Source organism: Oncorhynchus nerka, linkage group LG18, assembly GCF_034236695.1.
Source record: "Oncorhynchus nerka isolate Pitt River linkage group LG18, Oner_Uvic_2.0, whole genome shotgun sequence".
NCBI lineage: Eukaryota > Metazoa > Chordata > Actinopteri > Salmoniformes > Salmonidae > Oncorhynchus > Oncorhynchus nerka.
This window is the reverse complement of record NC_088413.1, coordinates 4,198,185-4,212,089: the sequence shown is the minus strand read 5'-3', so window position 1 is coordinate 4,212,089 and position 13,905 is coordinate 4,198,185. Positions and strand designations below refer to the sequence as shown.

The following is a 13,905-nucleotide window of genomic DNA, read 5'->3' as shown; positions in this document are numbered from 1 at the left end:
GTAGAGCATGAGACTCTTAATTTCGTACTTGTGGGTTCGAACCACAAATGGGGTGATTATTTTCTGAGCCGAAGCACCAACTCACTTCGCAAACAGCCATCCGCTTGGACTTTCGAGCAGGTTTGCCACCCTGCATTGCTGACGTGTCAGGAATAGCTGGTGATAGAGAAGACGATGATTTTGTATTCTATCTCTGCCTGCACTCTGACCTGTCATCTCAATGACATACCTATTATCTATGAAACGTCCTCCTAAATGGATTGAATAAATGCTCATTTTCTGTCTGGACAAGAAATAGACAGGGATAGGCTTCTAGAAGAATACTTGCTCCTGGTGGGGCTTGAACTCATAACCTTGTCATCTAATTTCTGTATACTGCTGTATAAGCACAACATGCTAACAGATTGCACCACAGGATCCATCAACAACACTTTCACTGATCTTCATATTTTGCAGAAATGGAGCTGAACGATATTCGGACGAAGTCAATATAACTTTTAAGGTACCTGGCTAGCTCAGTCGGTAGAGCATAAATAGACAGGCAGAGGGTTCAAGAAAAGTACATGCTCCTGGTGAGGCTCGAACTCACAACCTCGGCATTGCTTCGCTGCATACTGCTGTATAAGTACCATGCGCTAACCGATTACGCCACAGGAGCCTGATACATTGATTATCATATTTTGCACAAACATAGATGTACAATATTCGGTCCGAGTCAGTCCGACAATTGACCTACCTGGCTAACTCAGACGGAAGACCATGAGACTCTTAATCTCGTATTCGTGGGTTCGAACCACAAATGGGGTGATTCTTTTCTGAGCCGAAGCACCAAATCATTTCGCAAACAGCCATCCGCTTGGACTTTCGAGCAGGCTTGCCACCCTGCATTGCTGACGTGTCAGGCGTAGCTGGTGATAGAGAAGACGATGATTTTGTATTCTATCTCTGCCTGCACTCTGACCTGTCATCTCAATGACATACCTATTATCTATGAAACGTCCTCCTAAATGGATTGAATAAATGCTCATTTTCTGTCTGGACAAGAAATAGACAGGGATAGGCTTCTAGAAGAATACTTGCTCCTGGTGGGGCTTGAACTCATAACCTTGTCATCTAATTTCTGTATACTGCTGTATAAGCACAACATGCTAACAGATTGCACCACAGGATCCATCAACAACACTTTCACTGATCTTCATATTTTGCAGAAATGGAGCTGAACGATATTCGGACGAAGTCAATATAACTTTTAAGGTACCTGGCTAGCTCAGTCGGTAGAGCATAAATAGACAGGCAGAGGGTTCAAGAAAAGCACATGCTCCTGGTGAGGCTCGAACTCACAACCTCGGCATTGCTTCGCTGCATACTGCTGTATAAGTACCATGCGCTAACCGATTACGCCACAGGAGCCTGATACATTGATTAGCATATTTTGCACAAACATAGATGTACAATATTCGGTCCGAGTCAGTCCGACAATTGACCTACCTGGCTAACTCAGACGGAAGACCATGAGACTCTTAATCTCGTATTCGTGGGTTCGAACCACAAATGGGGTGATTCTTTTCTGAGCCGAACCCCCAACACACTTCGCAAACAGCCATCCGCTTGGACTTTCGAGCAGTCTAGCCACCCTGCATTGCTGACTTGTCAGGCATAGCTGGTGATACAGAAGACTATGAATTTGAATACTAGCTGTGCCTGCACTCTGACCTGTTATCTCAATGACTTATACTGCTGTATAAGTAAAACAGGCTAACCAATTGCACCACAGGATCCATTAACAACACTCTCACTGATCACCATATTTTCCACAAACGGAGCTGTACGATATTCGGACCAGGTCAATATTACCTCTGAGATGCCTGGTTAGCTCAGTCGGTAGAGCATGACACTCTTAATCTCAGGGTCAGAAAACTAAGGATTTGAATACTAGCTGTGCCTGCACTCTGACCTGTTATCTTAATGACATACTTATGTAATGTCCTCCTAAATGGATTGAAAAATGCTCCTTTTCTGGACAATAAATAGACAGGCAGAGGGTTCAAGAAGAGTACATACTCCTGGTGAGGCTCGAACTCACAACCTCGGCATTGCTTCGCTGCATACTGCTGTATAAGTACCACGCGCTAACCGATTGCGCCACAGGAGCCTGATACATTCATTAGCATATTTTGCACAAACATAGATGTACAATATTCGGTCCGAGTCAGTCCGACAATTGACCTACCTGGCTAACTCAGACGGTAGAGCATGAGTCTCTTAATCTCGTATTTGTGGGTTCGATCCACAAATTGGGTGATTATTTTCTGAGCCGAAGCACCAACTCACTTTGCAAACAGCCATCCGCTTGGGCTTTCAAGGAGGCTTGCCACCCTGCATTGCTGACGTGTCAGGCATAGCTGGTGATAGAGAAGACGATGATTTTGTATTCTATCTCTGCCTGCACTCTGACCTGTCATCTCAATGACATACCTATTATCTATGTAACGTCCTCCTAAATGGATTGAATAAATGCTAATTTTCTGGACAAGAAATAGACAGGGATAGGCTTCTAGAAGAATACTTGCTCCTGGTGGGGCTTGAACTCATAACCTTGTCATCTAATTTCTGTATACTGCTGTATAAGCACAACATGCTAACAGATTGCACCACAGGATCCATCAACAACACTTTCACTGATCTTCATATTTTGCAGAAATGGAGCTGAACGATATTCGGACAAAGTCAATACTACTGTTGAGGTACCTGGCTAGCTCAGTCGGTAGAGCATAAATAGACAGGCAAAGGGTTCAAGAAAAGTACATGCTCCTGGTGAGGCTCGAACTCACAACCTCGGCATTGCTTCGCTGCATACTGCTGTATAAATACCACGCGCTAACCGGTTGCGCCACAGGAGCCTGATCACCTGTTTACCATATCTTGCACAAACATAGATGTACAATACTCAGTCCGAGTCAATTCGACAATTGACCTACCTGGCTAACTCAGACAGTAGAGCATGAGTCTCTTAATCTCGTATTCGTGGGTTCGAATCACAAATGGGGTGATTCTTTTCTGAGCCGAAGCACCAACTCACTTCGCAAACAGCCATCCGCTTGGACTTTCGAGCAGGCTTGCCACCCTGCATTGCTGACGTGTCAGGCATAGCTGGTGATAGAGAAGACGATGATTTTGTATTCTATCTCTGCCTGCACTCTGACCTGTCATCTCAATGACATACCTATTATCTATGAAACGTCCTCCTAAATGGATTGAATAAATGCTAATTTTCTGGATAAGAAATAGACAGGGATAGGCTTCTGGAAGAATACGGTCTGTCATAATATAAGAGAGACAGTATATCTAGCTGGTCTGTCATTATATAATAGAGACAGTAGAGCTGGATGGTACGTCATAATATAATAGAGACAGTAGATCTAGCTGGTCTGTCATAATATAATAGAGACAGTAGATCTAGCTGGTCTGTCATAATATAATAGAGACAGTATATCTAGCTGGTCTGTCATAAAATAATGGAGACATAGAGACAGTAGATCTAGCTGGTATGTCATAATATAATAGAGACAGTATATCTAGCTGGTCTGTCATAATATAATAGAGACATAGAGACAGTAGATCTAGCTGGTATGTCATAATATAATAGAGACAGTAGATCTAGCTGGTCTGTCATAATATAATAGAGACATAGAGACAGTAGATCTAGCTGGTATGTCATAATATAATAGAGACAGTATATCTAGCTGGTCTGTCATAAAATAATGGAGACATAGAGACAGTAGATCTAGCTGGTATGTCATAATATAATAGAGACAGTAGATCTAGCTGGTCTGTCATAATATAATAGAGACATAGAGACAGTAGATCTAGCTGGTATGTCATAATATAATAGAGACATAGAGACAGTAGATCTAGCTGGTATGTCATAATATAATGGAAACAGTATATCTAGCTGGTCTGTCATAATATAATAGAGACAGTAGAACTAGCTGGTCTGTCATAATATAATAGAGACAGTAGATCTAGCTGGTCTGTCATAATATAATAGAGACAGTAGATCTAGCTGGTCTGTCATAATATAATAGAGACAGTAGATCTAGCTGGTCTGTCATAATATAATAGAGACAGTAGATCTAGCTGGTCCGTCATAATATAATAGAGACTGTATATCTAGCTGGTATGTCATAATATAATAGAGAGAGCAGATCTAGCTGGGGCTTACTGGGGCTCTCTCATGCCGTCCCTGGAAGGGGTGCGTCACCTGAGTGGGTTGATTCACTGATGTGGTCATCCTGTCTGGGTTGGCGCCCCCCCTTGGGTTGTGCCATGGCGGAGATCTTTGTGGGCTATACTCAGCCTTGTCTCAGGATGGTAAGTTGGTGGTTGAAGATATCCCTCTAGTGGTGTGGGGGCTGTGCTTTGGCAAAGTGGGTGGGGTTATATCCTTCCTGTTTGGCCCTGTCCGGGGGTGTCCTCGGATGGGGCCACAGTGTCTCCTGACCCCTCCTGTCTCAGCCTCCAGTATTTATGCTGCAGTAGTTTATGTGTCGGGGGGCTAGGGTCAGTTTGTTATATCTGGAGTACTTCTCCTGTCCTATTCGGTGTCCTGTGTGAATCTAAGTGTGCGTTCTCTAATTCTCTCCTTCTCTCTTTCTTTTGCTCTCTTGGAGGACCTGAGCCCTCGGACCATGCCCCAGGACTACCTGACATGATGACTCCTTGCTGTCCCCAGTCCACCTGGCCGTGCTGCTGCTCCAGTTTCAACTGTTCTGCCTTATTATTATTCGACCATGCTGGTCATTTATGAACATTTGAACATCTTGGCCATGTTCTGTTATAATCTCCACCCGGCACAGCCAGAAGAGGACTGGACACCCCACATAGCCTGGTTCCTCTCTAGGTTTCTTCCTAGGTTTTGGCCTTTCTAGGGAGTTTTTCCTAGCCACCGTGCTTCTACACCTGCATTGCTTGCTGTTTGGGGTTTTAGGCTGGGTTTCTGTACAGCACTTTGAGATATCAGCTGATTTACGAAGGGCTATATAAATAAATTTGATTTGATTTAGCTGGTCTGTCATAATATAATAGAGACAGTAGATCTAGCTGGTCTGTCATAATATAATAGAGACAGTAGATCTAGCTGGTCTGTCATAATACAATAGAGACAGTAGATCTAGCTGGTCTGTCATAATATAATAGAGACAGTAGATCTAGCTGGTCTGTCATAATATAATAGAGACAGTAGATCTAGCTGGTCTGTCATAATATAATAGAGACAGTATATCTACCTGGTCTGTTATAATATAATAGAGACAGTGGATCTAGCTGGTCTGTCATAATATAATAGAGACTGTAGATATAGCTGGTCTGTCATAATATAATAGAGACAGTAGATCTAGCTGGTCTGTCATAATATAATAGAGACAGTGGATCTAGCTGGTCTGTCATAATATGATAGAGACTGTAGATATAGCTGGTCTGTCATAATATAATAGAGACAGTAGATCTAGCTGGTCTGTCATAATATAATAGAGACATAGAGACAGTAGATCTAGCTGGTCTGTCATAATATAATAGAGACAGTAGATCTAGCTGGTCTGTCATAATACAATAGAGACAGTAGATCTAGCTGGTCTGTCATAATATAATAGAGACATAGAGACAGTAGATCTAGCTGGTCTGTCATAATATAATAGAGACAGTAGATCTAGCTGGTCTGTCATAATATAATAGAGACAGTAGATCAGTAGGAAAACTCTTAACTCTTAACCTATTAACCTTTAATACCAAAACCAAAATGACATACATTTTCATATTCCATCCATCGTCATGACCACCATTGTGGCTGACGGAAACCATTGTTCCAAAGTCCCTTTATTTCATGTTTAATGTTCTGAGGCTGGTTCTCCATAGTGACAGGACAAAGGAATGTAGTCTGTGGCCTAAGATTTACCAGGTGCGTGAGGAGTCATAAAACCCCCACATCTTCAGACCCCTAGATCTCTCCTCCTCTGTTGGGGTTGAGAGATAATCTGTAGGGTTGTGGTCTCCTGTAATCTGACCTGATCAGGACATTCATGACACCTGTGATCCAGAAACTGAAACAGTTTAGGGTTAGAAACTGTTCTGGAACCTGTGATCCAGAAACTGAAACACTTTAGGGTTAGAAACTGTCCTAGAACCTGTGATCCAGAAACTGAAACACTTTAGGGTTAGAAACTGTCCTAGAACCTGTGATCCAGAAACTGAAACAGTTTAGGGTTAGAAACTGTTCTAGAACCTGTGATCCAGAAACTGAAACAGTTTAGGGTTAGAAACTGTTCTAGAACCTGTGATCCAGAAACTGAAACAGTTTAGGGTTAGAAACTGTTCTAGAACCTGTGATCCAGAAACTGAAACAGTTTAGGGTTAGAAACTGTTCTAGAACCTGTGATCCAGAAACTGAAACAGTTTAGGGTTAGAAACTGTTCTGGAACCTGTGATCCAGAAACTGAAACACTTTAGGGTTAGAAACTGTTCTAGAACCTGTGATCCAGAAACTGAAACAGTTTAGGGTTAGAAACTGTCCTAGAACCTGTGATCCAGAAACTGAAACACTTTAGGGTTAGAAACTGTCCTAGAACCTGTGATCCAGAAACTGAAACAGTTTAGGGTTAGAAACTGTCCTAGAACCTGTGATCCAGAAACTGAAACAGTTTAGGGTTAGAAACTGTTCTAGAACCTGTGATCCAGAAACTGAAACAGTTTAGGGTTAGAAACTGTTCTGGAACCTGTGATCCAGAAACTGAAACACTTTAGGGTTAGAAACTGTTCTAGAACCTGTAATCCAGAAACTGAAACAGTTTAGGGTTAGAAACTGTTCTAGAACCTGTGATCCAGAAACTGAAACAGTTTAGGGTTAGAAACTGTTCTAGAACCTGTGATCCAGAAACTGAAACAGTTTAGGGTTAGAAACTGTTCTAGAACCTGTGATGCAGAAACAGCCTAGCAACCATTGTTTCTCACTAGACTGGTGCTCTGCATGTCTATTATTTCATTAGAGGTTTTTTTAGGTTTCGATCTAAGTGATATCTGTGTTTGTGGGACCACCAAGTGCTGGAATGAGGTGTCTGTTTGTTCCCAATTCTATCAGAAATTATGGTTTTCACTTGAAGTTCCTCACTATTATAGAAAGATGTGTGTGTGTGTATATATATATATATATACACACACACACACACACACACACACACACACACCACCTGTATTTGGGGAGTTTCTCCTATTCTTCTCTGCAGATCCTCTCAAGCTCTGTCAGGTTGGATGGGGAGCTTTGCTGCACAGCTATTTTCAGGTCTGTTGTTGTCTTGGCTGTGTGCTTAGGGTCGTTGTCCTGTAGGAACTTTCGCCCCAGTCTGAGGTCCTGAGTGCTCTGGAGCAGATTTTCATCAAGGATCTCTCTGTACTTTGCTCCGTTCATCTTTCCCTCGATCCTGACAATTCCTTCGACCTCATGGCTTGGTAAAAAAAATAATTTAAATAATGCAATAAAATAACGAGACTATATACAGGCGGTACCGGTACCGAGTCAATGTGGAGGCTATATACAGGGGGTACTGGTACAGAGTCAATGTGGAGGCTATATACAGGGTATTACGGTACAGAGCCAATGTGGAGGCTATATACAGGGTGTTACGGTACAGAGTCAATGTGGAGGCTATATACAGGGTGTTACGGTACAGAGTCAATGTGGAGGCTATATACAGGGGGTACCGGTACAGAGTCAATGTGGAGGCTATATACAGGGGGTACCGGTACAGAGTCAATGTGGAGGCTATATACAGGGGGCACCGGTACAGAGTCAATGTGGAGGCTATATACAGGGGTACCGGTACAGAGTCAATGTGGAGGCTATATACAGGGGTACCGGTACAGAGTCAATGTGGAGGCTATATACAGGGGGTACCGGTACAGAGTCAATGTGGAGGCTATATACAGGGGGTACCGGTACAGAGTCAATGTGGAGGCTATATACAGGGGTACTGGTACAGAGTCAATGTGGAGGCTATATACAGGGGGTACCGGTACAGAGTCAATGTGGAGGCTATATGCAGGGGGTACCGGTACAGAGTCAATGTGGAGGCTATATACAGGGGGCACGGTACAGAGTCAATGTGGAGGCTATATACAGGGGGTACCGGTACAGAGTCAATGTGGAGGCTATATACAGGGGTGCCGGTACAGAGTCAATGTGGAGACTATATACAGGGGTACCAGTACAGAGTCAATGTGGAGACTATATACAGGGGGTACCGGTACAGAGTCAATGTGGAGGCTATATACAGGGGGTTACGGTATAGAGTCAATATGGAGGCTATATACAGGGGGTACCGGTACAGAGTCAATGTGGAGGCTATATACAGGGGGTACCGGTACAGAGTCAGTGTGGAGGCTATATACAGGGGGTACCGGTACAGAGTCTATGTGGAGGCTATATACAGGGGGTACCGGTACAGAGTCAATGTGGAGGCTATATATAGGGGGTACCGGTACAGAGTCAATGTGGAGGCCATATACAGGGGGTACCGGTACAGAGTCAATGTGGAGGCTATATACAGGGGGTACCGGTACAGAGTCAATGTGGAGGCTATATACAGGGGTTACGGTACAGAGTCAATGTGGAGGCTATATACAGGGCGTACCGGTACAGAGTCAATGTGGAGGCCATATACAGGGGGTACCGGTACAGAGTCAATGTGGAGGCTATATACAGGGGGTACCGGTACAGAGTCCATGTGGAGGCTATATAATGTGGAGGCTATATACAGGGGTACCGGTACAGAGTCAATGTGGAGGCTATATACAGGGGTACCGGTACAGAGTCAATGTGGAGGCTATATACAGGGGTACCGGTACAGAGTCAATGTGGAGGCTATATACAGGGGGCGGTACAGAGTCAATGTGGAGGCTATATACAGAGAGGGGTGCCGGTACAGAGTCAATGTGGAGGCTATATACAGGGGTACCGGTACAGAGTCAATGTGGAGGCTATATACAGGTGGTACCGGTACAGAGTCAATGTGGAGGCTATATACAGGGGGTACCGGTACAGAGTCAATGTGGAGGCTATATACAGGGGGTTACGGTACAGAGTCAATGTGGAGGCTATATACAGGGGGTACCGGTACAGTGTCAATGTGTGGAGGTACAGGTTAGTCGGGGTGATTTGTACATGTAGGTGGGGGTGAAGTGACTATAGAAAATAAACAGTGAGGAGCAGCAGTGTAAAAAACAAATGTGGGGGGGGGTCAATGTAAATAGTCCATTTGATTAATTGTTCAGCAGCCTTATGGCTTGGAGGTAGAAGGTGTGTGCATTTCCAAATCATGTGCTATCAATTGAATTTACTACAGGTGTCAACACTGTGACTTGATGACAGCTTTGCACACTCTTGGCATTCTCTCAACCAGCTTCACCTGGAATGTTTTTCTAACCGTCTTGAAGGAATTCCCACATATGCTGAGCACTTGTTGGCTGATTTTCCTTCCCTCTGCGGTCCAACTCATCCCAAACCATCTCAATTGGGTTGAGGTCGGGTGATTGTGGAAGCCAGGTCATTTGATGCAGCACTCCATCACTCTTATTGGTCAAATAGCCCTTACACAGCCTGGAGGTGTGTTGGGTCATTGTCCTGTTGAAAAACAAATGATAGTCCCACTAAACCCAATCCAGACGGGATGGTGTATCACTGCAGAATGCTGTGGTAGTCATGCTGGTTAAGTGTGCCTTGAATTCTAAATAATTCACAGACAGTGTCACCAGCAAGCACCCCCAAACCATCACACCTCCTCCTCCATGCTTCACGGTGGGAACCACACATGCATAGATTACCAATTAACCTACGCCGCATCTCACAAAGACAAAAATCGCGAAAATGGACTCATCAGACCAAAGGACAGACAGATTGGCTCAAACACATTAAGAAGGAAAGAAATTCCACAAATTTTACTACATGATTGCATATGTGTTATTTCCTAGTTTTGATGTCTTCACTATTATTCTACAATGTAGAAAATCCCCAAAGCCAACTCCTCCTTTGGCCGCCTTTCCTTCCAGTTCTCTTCTGCCAATGACTGGAACGAATTGCAAAAATCACTGAAGCTGGAGACTTACATCGCCCTCACTAACTTTAAGCATCAGCTTTCAGAGCAGCTTACTGATCATTGCACCTGTAAATAGCCCATCTGTAAATAGCCCATCTGTAAATCGCCCACCAAACTACCTCATCCCCATATTGTTATTTTTTTGCCCCTTTGCACCCCAGTATCTCTACTTGCACATTCATCTTCTGCACATCTATCACTCCGGTGTTAATGCTAAATTGTAATTATTTCAACGCTATGGCCTATTTATTGCCTTACCTCCCTAATCTTACATTTACACACACTATATATAGATTTTTCTATTGTGTTATTGACTGTACGTTTTGTTTACTCCATGTGTAACTCTGTTGTTGTTTGTGTTGCACTGCTTTGCTTTTATCTTGGCCAGGTCGCAGTTGTGAATGAGAAATGGTTCTCAACTGGCCTCCCTGGTTAAATAAAGGGGGAAATAAAAAATTAAGCACAAATAAAAAGTCACATCACCCAGAAAAAAATAGTTACATTCACCCACAATACTTTAAATTATATATGTAGTATTTAATGTGTATATTTATATTGTACTATACAGGGCGCATTTGGAAAAAGAGACATACGTCTCAATATGTCTTCCCTGTCAAAATAAAGGTTAAATAAATATATACAATTCATGAAACATAGGTGGGCGTACAGGCTGTGGTCAATTTATTAATGTAACAGATAGGTGGGAGGGCATAGAGGCTGTGGTCAATTTATTAATGTAACAGATAGGTGGGAGGGCATAGAGGCTGTGGTCAATGAACAGATAGGTGGGAGGGCATAGAGGCTGTGGTCAATTTAGGTGGGATTAATGTCAATAACAGATAGGTGGGAGGGCATAGAGGCTGTGGTCAATGAACAGATAGGTGGGAGGGCATAGAGGCTGTGGTCAATGCATAGAGGCTGTGGTCAATGAACAGATAGGTGGGAGGACATAGAGGCTGTGGTCAATGAACAGATAGGTGGGAGGGCATAGAGGCTGTGGTCAATGAACAGATAGGTGGGAGGGCATAGAGGCTGTGGTCAATGAACAGATAGGTGGGAGGGCATAGAGGCTGTGGTCAATTTATTAATGTAACAGATAGGTGGGAGGGCATAGAGGCTGTAGTCAATGAACAGATAGGTGGGAGGGCGTACAGGCTGTGGTCAATTTATTAATGTAACAGATAGGTGGGAGGGCATAGAGGCTGTGGTCAATGAACAGATAGGTGGGAGGGCATAGAGGCTGTGGTCAATGAACAGATAGGTGGGAGGGCATAGAGGCTGTGGTCAATGAACAGATAGGTGGGAGGGCATAGAGGCTGTGGTCAATAGGTGGGAGGGCATAGAGGCTATTAATGTAACAGATAGGTGGGAGGGCATAGAGGCTGTGGTCAATGAACAGATAGGTGGGAGGACATGGGAGGAGGCTGTGGTCAATTTATTAATGAACAGATAGGTGGGAGGGCATAGAGGCTGTGGTCAATGAACAGATAGGTGGGAGGGCATAGAGGCTGTGGTCAATGAACAGATAGGTGGGAGGACATAGAGGCTGTGGTCAATGAACAGATAGGTGGGAGGGCATAGAGGCTGTGGTCAATGAACAGATAGGTGGGAGGACATAGAGGCTGTGGTCAATTTATTAATGAACAGATAGGTGGGAGGGCATAGAGGCTGTGGTCAATGAACAGATAGGTGGGAGGACATAGAGGCTGTGGTCAATTTATTAATGAACAGATAGGTGGGAGGGCATAGAGGCTGTGGTCAATGAACAGATAGGTGGGAGGACATAGAGGCTGTGGTCAATGTATTAATGAACAGATAGGTGGGAGGGCATAGAGGCTGTGGTCAATGAACAGATAGGTGGGAGGACATAGAGGCTGTGGTCAATGAACATATAGGTGGGAGGACATAGAGGCTGTGGTCAATGAACAGATAGGTGGGAGGGCATAGAGGCTGTGGTCAATGAACAGATAGGTGGGAGGGCATAGAGGCTGTGGTCAATTTATTAATGAACAGATAGGTGGGAGGGCATAGAGGCTGTGGTCAATGAACAGATAGGTGGGAGGACATAGAGGCTGTGGTCAATGAACAGATAGGTGGGAGGGCATAGAGGCTGTAGTCAATTTATTAATGAACAGATAGGTGGGAGGGCATAGAGGCTGTGGTCAATGAACAGATAGGTGGGAGGACATAGAGGCTGTGGTCAATGAACAGATAGGTGGGAGGGCATAGAGGCTGTGGTCAAGGTGGGAGGGCATATTAATGAACAGATAGGTGGGAGGGCATAGAGGCTGTGGTCAATGAACAGATAGGTGGGAGGACATAGAGGCTGTGGTCAATGAACAGATAGGTGGGAGGTGGGGGCATAGAGGCTGTGGTCAATGAACAGATAGGTGGGAGGGCATAGAGGCTGTGGTCAATGAACAGATAGGTGGGAGGGCATAGAGGCTGTGGTCAATGAACAGATAGGTGGGAGGACATAGAGGCTGTGGTCAATGAACAGATAGGTGGGAGGGCATAGAGGCTGTGGTCAATGAACAGATAGGTGGGAGGGCATAGAGGCTGTGGTCAATGAACAGATAGGTGGGAGGGCATAGAGGGTCAATGAACAGATGGTCATAGAGGCTGTGGTCAATGAACAGATAGGTGGGAGGACATACAGGCTGTGGTCAATCAGAAGGTGGGAGGCATAGGCTGTTCAATGAACAGATAGGTGGGAGGGCATAGAGGCTGTGGTCAATGAACAGATAGGTGGGAGGGCATAGAGGCTGTGGTCAATGAACAGATAGGTGGGAGGGCATAGAGGCTGTGGGTCAGATAGGTTAGGCTGTGGTAATGAACAGATAGGTGGGAGGGCATAGAGGCTGTGGTCAATGAACAGATAGGTGGGAGGGCATAGAGGCTGTGGTCAATGAACAGATAGGTGGGAGGACATAGAGGCTGTGGTCAATGAACAGATAGGTGGGAGGGCATAGAGGCTGTGGTCAATTTATTAATGAACAGATAGGTGGGAGGGCATAGAGGCTGTGGTCAATGAACAGATAGGTGGGAGGGCATAGAGGCTGTGGTCAATGAACAGATAGGTGGGAGGACATAGAGGCTGTGGTCAATATATTAATGAACAGATAGGTGGGAGGACATAGAGGCTGTGGTCAATGAACAGATAGGTGGGAGGGCATAGAGGCTGTGGTCAATGAACAGATAGGTGGGAGGACATAGAGGCTGTGGTCAATGAACAGATAGGTGGGAGGACATAGAGGCTGTGGTCAATGAACAGATAGGTGGGAGGGCATAGAGGCTGTGGTCAATGAACAGATAGGTGGGAGGGCATAGAGGCTGTGGTCAATGTATTAATGAACAGATAGGTGGGAGGGCATAGAGGCTGTGGTCAATGAACAGATAGGTGGGAGGACATAGAGGCTGTGGTCAATTTATTAATGAACAGATAGGTGGGAGGGCATAGAGGCTGTGGTCAATGAACAGATAGGTGGGAGGACATAGAGGCTGTGGTCAATGAACAGATAGGTGGGAGGACATACAGGCTGTGGTCAATGAACAGATAGGTGGGAGGGCATAGAGGCTGTGGTCAATTTATTAATGAACAGATAGGTGGGAGGGCATAGAGGCTGTGGTCAATGAACAGATAGGTGGGAGGGCATAGAGGCTGTGGTCAATGAACAGATAGGTGGGAGGACATAGAGGCTGTGGTCAATATATTAATGAACAGATAGGTGGGAGGGCATAGAGGCTGTAGTCAATGAACAGATAG

General features: G+C 44.6%; 1 protein-coding gene and 4 non-coding genes across 7 annotated transcripts in view; all 5 read right to left on the bottom strand.

The window, feature by feature from the left end:
• Window positions 1-13,905, bottom strand: part of LOC135561719 (integrator complex subunit 15-like) — a 157,485-nt gene that overhangs the window by 94,714 nt on the left and 48,866 nt on the right. The gene's annotated exons all lie outside the window — the stretch shown is intronic.
• Window positions 565-658, bottom strand: trnai-uau (transfer RNA isoleucine (anticodon UAU)). The gene is made up of 2 exons: window positions 621-658; window positions 565-600 (listed from the first exon to the last, which is right to left on the bottom strand). It is a non-coding gene; the product is annotated as a tRNA-Ile (tRNA).
• On the bottom strand, window positions 1,317-1,410 carry trnai-uau (transfer RNA isoleucine (anticodon UAU)). The gene is made up of 2 exons: window positions 1,373-1,410; window positions 1,317-1,352 (listed from the first exon to the last, which is right to left on the bottom strand). It is a non-coding gene; the product is annotated as a tRNA-Ile (tRNA).
• Window positions 2,059-2,152, bottom strand: trnai-uau (transfer RNA isoleucine (anticodon UAU)). The gene is made up of 2 exons: window positions 2,115-2,152; window positions 2,059-2,094 (listed from the first exon to the last, which is right to left on the bottom strand). It is a non-coding gene; the product is annotated as a tRNA-Ile (tRNA).
• On the bottom strand, window positions 2,807-2,900 carry trnai-uau (transfer RNA isoleucine (anticodon UAU)). The gene is made up of 2 exons: window positions 2,863-2,900; window positions 2,807-2,842 (listed from the first exon to the last, which is right to left on the bottom strand). It is a non-coding gene; the product is annotated as a tRNA-Ile (tRNA).